We start from the raw sequence: 14,149 nt of genomic DNA, 5'->3' as shown, positions 1-14,149 counted from the left end.
TCAAACAATTCTCTTCGTCTCAAACAAGAACGAGATAGATTGATTCCTCAAGATAGATATTTAAAACTCTTTGTTTGTTGATCAGTTTAATATTATTCTTGAGGGGTGGTTAGTAATCCAGGATTATCAGCTAACTAAGTATAAGTGTTCTGGATTCATAAGTTTGTTATATTTGTTTATTGCAAACAGATTTCCAAGCTTTGATCTAAACGATCTAAATGGGAATCAAATAGGTTTATCTGTTTGAAGCATATTGGTATCTAAAGTATTTACTTAGGTTGAAGCAACTCTTAGGATGTAAAAGACGTCAACTGAGGGAATCAATTGTGTGTAATGTTACAAGGTTTAAAAGATGTAAGGAGCACAATTGCTGATGAATTATTTGGTGGTTGACTCGGTCTTAACTAAGTCCAGTAAAAATTATGATAATAGGCTAGTTATATAGCTTAATACAATTTGGTGTTCAAAGTTAGACGAGGTTCTGGGGTTTTCTGCGAATGCAGTTTTTCTCGTTAACAAAACTTATGGTTTCTTGTGTTTTCCCATTTCCGCATTATATTGTTTTATCTTTATAATAATAATAACACAAGTTGTACATACTCAATCTAGGTATCTTAAGTCCTTATTATTTCTGATCAATTATGAGACTTGTTCTTGTAGAATGCGTATCTTGAAAGATAAATAACAAGTTTCATGCTTGGCATAATTCAGATCCTCTTGATCTGGATACTACTAGATTGATCTTGGATATTAATTTGTAAGATCGTCTAAGACTCTTCTACACAATTAGGTTTATGTACTTTGTTGTCTAGACATATTTATTGTGGAAGAGATAAGAGAAAAATCTATATACATATTGTTCACGGATCTTTAACTTAGACCTACTTGCAATTGTGTAAGTTTTTTCCATATAGTTAGCCGAACAAAAATTTGGTGGTGTAACTGGTACCCTCTCTTTTTCGTATCAAACTTTATAGCAATATCTCTTACATATTTTTCATGGTGTCTAGTAACTCATGAGATATTATGATACTATCCTACATGCATCTTCCCGGCACAAACGCTGCTTGATAAGGAAATATAATTTTTGTCTTGATACATTTCATCCTAGTGACTAGATTGAGGAATTATTTTATATGTAGCATTTTATATTTGAGTAATTGGTCAAAATCACTAGGTAAAGAAAGACATTCTACTTTTTGAATGAGAGTATGTAATGTGAAATTCAGATTACAATTAAAAGTTTGTGTTCTAAAAAAAATATTGAACTAATTTCACTATATACTCCTCCACAATGTCCTAACTAAACTTATAGAAACCTATTGAAATTTATCCGACTCCCGGGCTTTCCAAGATAGCATTTGTGCTATCACATTACTAATCTCATCGACAAAAGGCATTTTCAAAATATTTTCATTATCCTCATCAGATATACAAGGAGTAATTAAACTCAATATATCATAATCTTTACCTGGACTAAAAGAGGTGGTAATATGTTTGAAGTGATTATTTAATATCTCCACAATTTCCTCCCTTTGCTTACACCATAAACCTAAAAAATTATGAAGATATGCAATATGGTGTCGTCTATGGCAAATTTTTCTCTATCATGAAAATATTTAGAATTTATGTCTCCATAATCAAAAAACTATCCCTAGATATTAGTGGAGAGCATGGACGCACCACGCTAATACAGGTACCAAATATACGTACTAAAGTTCATATAAGACAAAACAACCCCACCATCGGTTTGTTACATCCCCAAGTAAAGTGGTACATCTACAGTTAGGATATTAAAGATGATTTAAATCCAAAAAGAGTCAAATTATCATATCCCTTGCTATGCGAATGACCCACAAGGAATAAGCGTTATTTAAACCTCCAAATAGGATGGTCTTCACGCTTAGTGTTGGATATTAAAGATGGAAGAAATTAAGTTTAGGGGTGAGTTACTAGTATTAACAATTTAGGGTGCAAACTCAAAATCCTTGGGAAAAAAAATCTCTGGAGGAAATGTGAAGTACAATGCGAAGATAATGTTGTTGAGTTAGTTACTAGCACATCCTCTAGCTATTTTATTCTCTAGTTTCAAAGGTTCTCTTAGAGGATGTAATAAATCTAGTAAATGAGTTAAATTTTATTGAACGAAAATATAATAAAGAAAAGAAGAAAAAAATGTCAAACATATCGAATAAACATTAGTTGTATAGATTAGTTTGTAATGGATATCCCATCAACTCCAGTAAGGAGGAAGTTAGGGGTTCAATCCCCGCTGTCGTAAAGGTTTATAATAGAATAGTTGTGTAGTGGTATTAGCGGTGCTGGGTCTGGCAATGGGGCCAGTCCAACTGGCTGGGTTCGGGTAGGGGTCTGGTTCCGGCTTTCGCGTATCAAAAAAAAAAAGAATAAACATTGTTTCTATTTATTTACAAAAGAGGTTTTAGTTGGTAGCCGAGTAACAAGCTGATAACCAACCCCTTTCTGAATAGCAACACCCAATCTGTGAAAAAAAACTATCAAAACCACTACCAGCGTCATGACTAACTAAACAATTCTTCAGACACTTAAAAATACATATAATATCCTCACTAAGTTCCTATAAGGTGCTAAAAGTTAGCACACCCAAACCATAATCGTGCGAAGTACATTCATTCAAATATTTAGAACATTTATGTGAGATTTCTTTAGTGATAGGCTGTCCTGGGAAGAAAGCACGAATACCAGTATATGACAATATTAACCTAAATATGTATTGGTTAATGTATTAGACTGATTATACTGGCCTAGCATATTCTACAGCCTTGTCCCAACTCTATAAACAATATCATTTCCTCGGTTTTTCAAACACTTTTCTTTTTTTTCCGTCTTTTGCATATTAAATCGAGGGTTTCCTCTCGTAAGAAAATGGTTAGGTTAAATTTCCTATCATATGAGACTTCTCAAAGTCTCGAGTCAATTATAAATTAAACGATCTTGAGAAGAAATTTGAAGACTCCGAGGTAGAGTATGAGAATTTGTTTAAAAGCTTTGCAAATTGTATGAAGTTTCCAAATACCTATAAAATTTATTTATGAAGGTTTGGTTAATCCGTTACAGATAGATAAATGTATTGATATAATATAAAAGCGTCTTGACGCAATGGATAGAGCCATAGAGGTGACACTTCATTTGAGTTTTTCGTGATTTGTTTTGCATTTGGGGTAGTTCTTTATGTTATGGAATCAATTGGAGAATTATTATTACCTTTTATTCCATATTTTTTGAGTTTATGCGAGTTTATTGATCACAGTTTCTGTGTTTGGGTTCGTGGTTTGGTTAATTTTTATTCTAGGGTTTTTGTTGGATTTAGAGTTTGGATTTAGTTTTTTTTAATGGGAAAAAAAGATAACAATTTTAAAACAATAACTTGAATTAAGTTGGTTCATGTCGTGCACTTTTTACTACCTTTTCATTCCTGAAGGAGATTCAAAAGCCTTTTGGAATTATATTTGATGATGATTTTATACCTGAACACTTGTAATTGATGATTCCCCACTCTGAATTGAATGAGAACATACCCCAGTCTGAAAAGAAGCGGAATAAAACTTCAAAGCAGGAAGAAAATGATAAGGATATTATTAAGTTGAGGCTCTTTATATTTTCAACAACTTCATGAATTTCAATGCATTGTTATTTGAAAATTCATCATTTTCTTGGTTCCAAATCTGGGGAAAAAATGTAACTACTCTTGTTGGGTCATACATGATTACGAATAAATAGTAACGGTTTCTTTTCTAAATAAGGGAAATACCATGTATAATGGAAAATTCATTAGTGTTTTTTTTGCTCTGAGGTAGGGTAACTCGATATAAAGTTCAGGTTTAAGTTTTATTTTGTTAACGAAAAGAAAAACCGTTTTAATTGTTGATTATAGTGTTAATATAACTAAAACGACATATATGAAAGTTTAATAAAAATGAGTATTTTTTAGTATTATGTTAATTTGCTTCTGTTTCAATTATAGTTACGCAATTTCTTTTTATAATTTATAATACGAAAAATTGAAATAGAATCTGTATAATATCAGATCTGTATCATCATGTAGTTGAATATGTTTGGAATGTTTTTGTTAGAGCTAGGACTCTCTATGTTACTTATTTCAAATCATATGAGGAAATCAGTTTGTTGAGTAATTACGCGTAGATTAAAGCTAGAAATTCCTCAATAGCAGAGGGGTTCTAACGTTATAAAAATAAAAACTTAACATTGAAAAGTAACTTTCTTATCTTACTAATTTGTATTTTTTTGATATATATATATATATATATTACTCATTAAATCTAACAATTAACTCCCAAAACCTAAAAACCATACTGATTTATTTTATTTTTCGTAAATAACAACCCAATTCCAAACCCTATATAAATATCTACTTACCCTTGTGCATATGATTAACTACATTATCAATAACACAACCTATTGGAATTACGTACGCCTTAACAAACTCAATCTTAACTTTTAAACAGGGTTACCCTCGTTCTTTAATATTTTATATTCTATTTAATTGGTAGACCCAGTGGGGCTTTCTCTCCAGATAATCTGTCAGGTGGTCATATCTTACCTCTTCATCACCAGAAGATTCAATCACACACAATTTTAGGATTTTCTATTTTTTCAGTTATAAATATAAAAATTTCTTAGTTTTAGATCTTGTTTTATTTTTTCAGTTAGAGTTTTACTTCTTAGTTTCATGTGCCATTCATCTTCTTATTCTAATTTTTGAATTTTTTTTTTTTTTTCTTAAACTTTTTTCCCCTTTGTGGGTCTCATTTGTAATATTTTTGTATGTTGTTTCAGGGTTAACATAACATGCCTGACCATGAAGATGATATTTTCAGAGAATTAGATGACATTGTGGATCTTAGCCAACCACCTAGGGATTTTGTGCAGCACCATGAGATATGGGTGAATGATAACCATACACTACACCATTTTTCGTGATTAGCAACAACAGGTTTCAGTTGCAAAGTGGGGTTGCAACTAGGGCTGCACAACGGGTAGGGTGGGTAGGATATGGCCTATACCCGCTACCCTACCCGTTTACTGGCGGTTAAGAAAAAATTTACCCGCCACCCTACCCGCCATTAAACGAGTAAGATCCTACCCAACCCATTCTCTGGCGGGTCGGGTAGGGTAGGGTGGCGGGTATAACCGTTTTTTTTCCATGACTTTCTGAAGTCTGAAGTTCAGACTCTGAACAAGTTCTATTCTCAAGAAACAAAAGTATAACCATAAAAAATGTACAAACAAAAGTATTCTCAAGAAAATAGTTTTATTCTTTTTGAAATAGACGATGAATCCTAGCCCAATTCCATGTTCTTCACGTGGCCTTGTTCTTCATATAACAATATCATCACCAAAATCTCTTCATATTGACCTTCTTCTTCTTCAATCATCATCTATGATGATGGAATAAGTACTAAGATCACCAAATAAATCTGCATACAAGTTATCTCTTGTTAGATTCAGTCATAATAGTGAATGATTTGATGCAAAGTTCAGTCATAATACCAACATCAAGTAATAATATCACAACAATTTTTGTATCTATTAATGTTTGAAAGACAAAATAAGAGGCTAGGAAATTGCTAAATTCTATGAGTTCGAGATAGCAACTATACTTCAAAAAAAAAGTACAGAACAAGAAGAAGAAGAAACTGCTCCTTTGATAGGTTTAGAACTAACATGCAACTCAGAGCACTGTATTCCACATTGTAACAATGACACCGTTACATGTGCTGGTATCAGTATGGAGAGCTAGAAAAGGCAGAAACCCAGACATGATCATAGTGGTACATGCTACACGACTTGGTAACCATGTGCTTTACGTTGCTTTATATTTCAGAAATAATGTTATCCTAAATCTAAAAGTGTTGAATAAGCAGGACATTATCTTATAACCTTAACATATTATGGCCAAACAAAACCATGTGCAAGCATACACAGGAATAATGACAGACGGGAATAACAAGTATATCTCTTGCTATAAGTGATAGAATATCAAATCTTGCAGCATTGCTTTTCCACCAAGTCAGTATATCAAACTTCGAACCATTTTTGTTGTCTTTTTTTGGTGAGTAAATTTGCCACCAACACTATATTTTGCAATAGACTAGCCACAAAAAGGAAATAAAAACTCGTAATTTTCCATCAAAGATGTACTCTGAGAAAGATTAAATTCGACAATCAGATAGATTGAGTTTTGAAGTAATTTCCAAATGACAAGTAATTTCCAAATGAAAAGTAATTTCCACAAGATGTGCTCTAACTTTTTTAACAACTGGGGACATTGAATCACCTGAAATTGAGCAGCAGTGTTGGTATCCTAGATCTTAACTGCTGTGAAAAAGATCAGAAAAGTAGAAGGTGAATTAGGGTTTATAAATGCTACACAAAACTCACTGTTTTAAAGAAATCAATAATTGCAAGGATCAGAAATAGAAATCTGGGTTTAGTGAATTTTCACCTGAAAATTAGTTTGGATTTCAAATTAGGAGGAAGAACCACTCACTAAACCCTTCATTAGCTTTGCAAACTCAGATTCCTCGTATTATCTTTTACTGAAATTGAAAAAAATAAAAAATGAAACAAAATTCCTATTATCTTTTACTGAAATTGAAAAAAATAAAAATTGATTATACCTTTCCAAATGGTGAGACTAGTTGTGCAATGCTGCAATTCTTTCTCCGATTTTTTCTTTCTTCACCTGTCGATTCATTATCAAAATCACTAATAAAATATCTGTTTATGAAATCTAAATCCTTAATGAGACTAATTACAAAGAGTTTGATGACATGCAAAGATGAAATTTTTTACCTTGACAGGTGCTCCAACTGAAGGTGGGGTTTCTTTTTTAAGCTTCTTATTAGTAGTTGTTGTTGTTCTTTTGGTTGTTTGAGAATTCGTACTACTCCCTAAACCTGATACTGGGATTGGATTGTTAGAAGCATACACATTCTCTCTATCTTCTTGCTCTATCTGTGGAAGGTTTCCAATTTGACCCCTCTGCATCAAAAGATTCAAATAAACATTAAAAATCTGTGATATAAGAGGTAAACTGGGAAAGAAAGTAAAAAAAGGAATCTGGGTTTTACTCATACCTTTGAAAATTAGTTTGGATTTTAAATTAGGAGGAATAACCACTCACTAAACCCTTCATTAGCTTTGCAAACTCAGATTCCTCGTATCCTGCAACATGCATGAAACCCTATGATTTTTCAATCAATTTAACACACAAAAAAATGAAACAAAATCAACTTTGAAGTTAGATCTTACCTTGAATCAACCGATTAAAGGGTCCTAAACGAGATCTGTTAACAGATTTGATTTTGATTTGATTTTGCTTCTGCGTTCTGGGAGTTTCTCTGCGTAGAGAGTCTTCTGGTTTGAGAAATGAATTCAGTTTTTAGTTTTTACTTTTTAGGTTGAGGAAAACGAAAACCAACGGCAGATATTAAACGAAAACCAACGGCAAAGATCAATAGTATAAACATCAATAGTATAAAGATCAACGGCAGAGATTAAACGACCAACGACAGAGATCAATAGTATAAATAGGCGGGTATGCTGGTAGGGTAGGATAATTTCGAGCTTTACCCGCCACCCTACCCGTTTACTGGCGGTTAAGAAAATCTTTACCCGCCACCCTACCCGCCAAATAGTGGATAGTATAGGATACGATTAAAAAACTGGCGGGTAGGGTAGGGTTGGCGGGTATGGGTAGGGTATGTGCACCCCTAGTTGCAACAGTTCTAATCTGTTACGAAAGTCGATGTTGCAAATTTTCGCAACTGCTTATAAGTCGTTGCGAATTTTCGGTTGCAACAATATCCAACTGTTGCAACGTAAAATTGACGCAACAGTTGCGAAATTAGGAGGTCGCAACAGTTTCAAACAGTTACGAAATCCGGAGGTCGCAACAGCATGTTGTAGTTGCGAATTTTTTACAACATAAAAAAAAATAGTGGTTTTGACCGGTCAAAACCAGGTCAAATTTAGTGTTCCCTGTAAGAAAATCAGCTTAAAGCATAGTTTCCCTGCAACTTTTTCAGCAAGTATTACTGTGGAAATTCACTGAAATGCTTCAGCTTTTAGAGTCAAAACAAACATGCATAAATTTCTGCACCACATAATTGTTTATTGTTGAACAAGAAAATCTTTCAATTCTAAAAGAGAAGGAATACATGGGTTTTCTCTTCAGTTTGTAAGGAATGAGAAAGGATGTAGCTAATAGCAAACATAGAGTTATCTCCTAAATTTTTTTGCTTTCAAATAATGACAAGTAACAGCCAAATAAAGAAATCTCATTAGAGAAACATACGGGTGAGCAGGGAGGGAGTGTTATAGTCCATTTTCCAGCTGAGATTCCCTCCTAACTCCCAATTATACAAAAGAATCATCCATACTTTATCAATATGAGATTCCCTCCCAACTACTTGTAGCCTTCGAGGACCACAAAGCTTTCAGCTTCTTGTACACCTTTCGTAGTATGTTCCTTTTCCAATTCATGGAAAACAATTCAAAAAGATAGTCGATTCCAAATAACCAAACCTCATTACATCTAAAAAGATGCATCAACTATGTTTTTGTCAACAACAACGAAACCAATTTTTTGAGAATGATTCACACAAGTTCCGAAAAAGTGTTATGATTGCACCCCATCTATAAAGTGACCAACACAGATATGCAAAAATAGGGAACCGTTACTTGATAAAGTAAGATTCAGTAGTCACTTTGTTTCCGAATACTAATCAACAAATGTCCATCTAGTGACTTTATTAGTTAAATTCTCGCATGCTCAACAGATTATTTAGAGACTGAAAAAATTTGCTTAGTCACACACACACATACACACAAGAGGCTTAGCAATTAACATCAATATCTGACTCCAGAAGTTCACCAAAAGTGCCACTTAAGGTTGAAAATATCCCATACCTCGCAAGACCCTTGACAACCCATTTATTAGTGAAAGGTCTAGGGACTTCGGACAAACCCTAAGGAACATGTATTCAGAGTGATTTATTCCCTCAAATGCTATTAGAGAATGAATGCACAATCAAGAGATGTTGTGTTGATCATTACCTTCTCTTGTTAGAACAGAGGAGTCGGGAGATGAGGGCACCATGTTTGTGCGCGGCCTCTTTGACCTGGGTACTGGAAGGGGATTCAATGCAGGGGGAGACAAGGAAGGTTCAACTTTCCATGGAGACACTCGTTCAAGACGAGGAACGGAAGAAGTTTCATCCCATCCAACCTAAAATATGAAACAAAATGAGTATCTTCAGTGCTAAATCTTGTTACAATCAGAACAATAAGGCAAAATACCAAAAGAATATTTAAATTAAATACTACCTTGAGGCATCTCCAATTTGATCCATTCCACCTGTTTGGATCAGCATCACCAGTTCCAACAATAGTGCAGGTAAACGGTAAACCTGTTGTGAATGAAAAATAGATGAGCATTAGAAATACAGAAGATTGGTAGAAGTATGCTGTCATGCTGGAGATAAGTAATTATATAGACAAAAAAATGTACCTTTGCTCTGGAGATTCTTCTCCTTCAAATCTCATTTTGAACCTCATTCCAATCGAGTGGATGTTCTTCACGGACTTCATATATTGACCATATGGAATAATAAACTCTTTCGGGCTTTTCCTGTAATAGAGATTGGAGGAATATCTTATATTAAGTATGTAAACACAAAAAGAAATGTAGAATGTACATTAAGTATGTAAACACAAAAAGAAATGTAGAATGTACTTATTTGTTATTTCCCTAACTCAAATATAATTTAGGATAAATTTGTTATCCAAACTACACACCTAGGTTTGTAATAGACAATGAACATGGTTCCTGTCAAGATAGCATGCCATGCGGTTGCAAGAACACCAAGGTGCATGCTGTGGCTAGATATGACTGAAGACGGAATGTTACCCTGTTGTCGCATTGCACGGTATACGCCGACACTAAGTTCCCCATTTTCACCTCTGGAAACAACACATTAGCTCTGTATCATATAGAGAAAACCAATGGAACTCATCGCACGCTAGGAACAATAGATTTTCCCCTCAACAAGTCGTAAGTATTTTTATGATTAATTCGACACAATCAACTCTTTTAAATTTTTATGTAACAAACTAAGTTTGTTTATTGGTTTTGTAGCATGAAGCCGTGAAAGCGCGTTACTTACAGGAAAAGGGGGAAGAATTCATGTTTGATGACTGCGTGAACCACATGGTGACCAAAGTTGGAGAGTACCACTAGCTGGGTGAATCGAAAACGGATTCTTCGTAACAAGATCAATAGGTTTCTTAGTTTTTGGTTAGGTTTTGTGGGCATACCTCTATGTAAATCTCACGTGCTAAGTGCATCCGTTTTTCCGTCGACAAGGAATACATTTAAAATTCCATCACAACATCTTTGAAATTTCTCCATAACTTTATGTTCCTGTGTACAAACAACAGAAAACCGGCATAGAAAGCTTATACTAAAACATGCCGGCTGTAAACTTTCGGCATTTCGTTGAATTTTCATTCTATGCCGGCATAAAAAAATTTGAAAAATGGATTTTTCTCTGACAGTATAACGGTCACATTCTCAGTTCCGGCATAGAAACCACTATGCCGGCTACACAATGTCCAAGAAAGAGCCGTTGGATCCTCATCTATTTATTGTAATTGTGTGACCCATTGGACTAGTTACCTCAAACCAAAAATAAATAAATTATTTTTATCTCCACACATATCTCTAATGGCAGATCCATCATCAACAACCAAGTACTTCGTATCCAAGGAAAAAAAAAAAACTTAAGAGGAACAAATTATCCACTCCGATGGAAAATCAATCATCATGGAAATTGAGGTCATCAAAAAGATACGATACTTTGGAAATATAAATGCATCCCCAGCAACAAGCCTTTTGGAGCTAACAAAGACACTCCAACCACTTTGGAGCAGATGCCTTCTAGGTTGACCTGGCCATTTCATGATGATGATTAACTATGGAAAAGGAACCATGTTGATAAGTAGAGAGACCATTTTCATCAATACTCGGACCAAAATAACAGCTATCAATAATCTTAAGATCAAATATATCCAACTGTATTGAAACCTAGCACAAACATAAATCCACTAATGGCTAATGGAATTATGCAGCATTTATATATAGCTGATTCTAGCCATACAAACAAGTAGAGCACTTTTTACCCCTAAAGATGTGGCGAAACCTCCATTGATTTCAATACAAATCCTTGGAAATCAATTCTTGAGTAGGAGGTTTCCGGCTCATATCCTTTAAAAAATCGAAAAAGAAAAGAAATCAAAAGGCCTCTCAAACCACAAATACTCATAAGAAGCGGCAACACAATTACTATAATATCCTTACCAGTGGAGGTAGACATTAATCTGCATGCCGTCTCAAAACATAAAAAACCCCATGTGTGCTTGTATCAGAAGCAGTCAAAGTCTTACAAAATGAATGCACAAGAGGATGAGGAGAGGACTGCGGAACATTTTCCTTCTCCATCAAATTTTCATCTTGCTGGTAGTGAAGAGAAACACATCACATAAAATTAATTTCCTAATTCAGAACATTCTTTCAACCAAAACCTAATAATAAAAGAGAGAAAACTTAAATTTCCCTCTGGCAACAAAGTCACTTGTGCAAATACCTCATCAGTATCTGCCTCAGCCTAAAGACACACAAAAGTCAAAAATAGAAAATCATCAACACCATTAAAGAAAACCCCGTAAAACCCTAATTACACATCATGAATTGAGATTTTACCTTCAATTTTACATTGATTACGTGAAAAAGGATCTTCGCTGGAAGATCATAAACCGGCATCTGCTGATCAGCTACTGGATTCGTAGACGCTTCAACCTGAATTTCATAATAAATCAGATCTTCCACTAATTTCTTATCAACAAATTATAAATCAAATGAATTTTGAAGAAAAATTTAACTAAAAATATTGAAGTACAATGTAATAACCTGTTCAATATGACCTTGAGGAAAATAGAAAACTAGGTCACCTTTACGAGGAAGAGTAACTAACGGATCGGCACAAGCATGCCATAGCTCTGAATACAATGCATCTACATTACAATCTGTGAAACATATTGACAGGCTAGTTACCCTACAAAATTTTATGTCAACATCAATTGGAAGTGGAAACATACTATAGACCATATTTCATCTAACATCAACAGTTGAGATCTCAAATATATGTCCAGAGTTACCCAATATGTATGCATATAGAACTTATACCACCATATTGAAAAACTAGACCGAATACATACCTTATGCCACTTCAGATTATGTGTTCCTTTATCTTCACCAACAGTACTTTCATTTTGATCTAGGTATTTCAACAAGCCCTTCTTCCGAAGCATTAAAAGCTCGCTAACATCTTTTACACCATGAACAATGGTGATACCTTGGAAGAGATTCCATGCTCATCATATTCCTCTTCGCTCACAATAAAATCATCCATCTCGTCCTCCTCTAAGTTAACTACTTCTTCTTCTTCGTGAACAACATTCTCGAGATGTTGAGCTCAAAAAAAAATTGAATAACATTTTAGATTAATCGATATCAAGCTGAAAACAAAAAAAGAAATAAAAATGCAAGGAAAAAATACATCTCTCCAAAACAAATAAGATAACATTACCTTCCTTGTAATCAAATAAACTGTTCTTGAGCTTTTCCTCGGCACTTCTTTCCTTATGACCACTTCTATCTGCTTCATCATTGTCAGATAAACCGGTATGATCGTCCAGATCATTATCCCTCCCAGCTTTCTTCAGTCGCTTGAATTTTTTCCTCCTTAATCATATTTCCGAGCATGCATTATCATCAAATTTTGTCTTCAACCAAGTACTTATTCAAAGATATAAACAAACACTAGGTCAAGAACAAGAATACTCATTGGTGCAAGACAGTGAAAGCCCACATTGTTATCCTGCACTAACTCAATAATTTTATGTCAACATCAATTTTAACAGACCAAAGAATTACAATTCATGAATTAAAACAAAAGTAACGGTGATGGATGTGAATAATCTCAATTGAAGACATGGAACTGAAAAAATGTCAATACCTCATCAAAAATCCAAGGTCCTGGTTCGTTTTGACTCATGATCAGAATCACCTGCCAGGTAATCTTTAGAATGGTTATCAGTTGGTGACGTTCCAGGATGCTTCAATATTGCAGCTATCACAACGCATTGAACATAACACAAGGGTTAACAACCATCTCTGTTTACAGAGATGCAACCATATACAACTAACACTTTCAAATTCTAACATGCTCAAATTCTTACTCGATACAAAATCAAACTCCAATGCGGAGAAGTTTTTACTCGGCAGTACAGTTTCAAACTTTAATACTCCCATATTCAAACTACTAAAATCAAACTCCAGAGAGAAAAAAAATGCTGATTAAAGTAATGTCTGAATCTAGCAACTTTAGACAATCAAATAAAAATAATCTAAAAGACGTGATTTATAACGTTTAAAAAATTGGGTCTGAGGCATAGCATAAACAGCAAACATAGGAACAGTACATTCAACTACAAACTCCCCAAGCACCAATCCCATGACTTCCATAGTAACCCCAGCTCTTCCTGCAATAAAATCAAAATCAATTTGAATTTCAATAAACCCTAATTTAAAAACAAAAAATAGAACAATAATAAACTTTACCAAAAACCCATTACAACTCTACAAATCTAAAATTTATGAGATGACAAAACCCTAATTTTAGAAAAGAAAGGAGAATCTGAGATTTGTTAGTCTAATCCCTAATAAGTTATTTTCTCGGAATGAAAAAACTTACCCTAATATATTCATGTTGGTCAGAGATTTGGGATTTGAGATCTCTGAAATCAACAAACCATTAGACCTTAATAAAATTACTGATTTGAGCCTTCATAAGTTCTCTGAAATCAGATGAACCCTAAAAATAGAGAAGAGAACAAGAGATAGAATCAGAGAAGAAAGATAAAATAAGAGAAAGGGATCCGATTATCATTATCGACATCATCATCACTGTGTGTGTATAATGATCGATGATAATGGAACCTCAAAAAAAAAAGAAAAAAAGTTAAC

At 34.0% G+C, this 14,149-nt stretch overlaps 1 pseudogene; it reads right to left on the bottom strand.

Moving 5' to 3' along the window:
- Nucleotides 1-8,900: 8,900 nt before the first annotated feature.
- On the bottom strand, nt 8,901-13,435 carry LOC113324075 (annotated as a pseudogene).
- Nucleotides 13,436-14,149: the final 714 nt, after the last annotated feature.

This window comes from Papaver somniferum, chromosome 11 (assembly GCF_003573695.1).
Source record: "Papaver somniferum cultivar HN1 chromosome 11, ASM357369v1, whole genome shotgun sequence".
NCBI lineage: Eukaryota > Viridiplantae > Streptophyta > Magnoliopsida > Ranunculales > Papaveraceae > Papaver > Papaver somniferum.
This window is presented reverse-complemented; position numbering and strand designations above follow the sequence as displayed.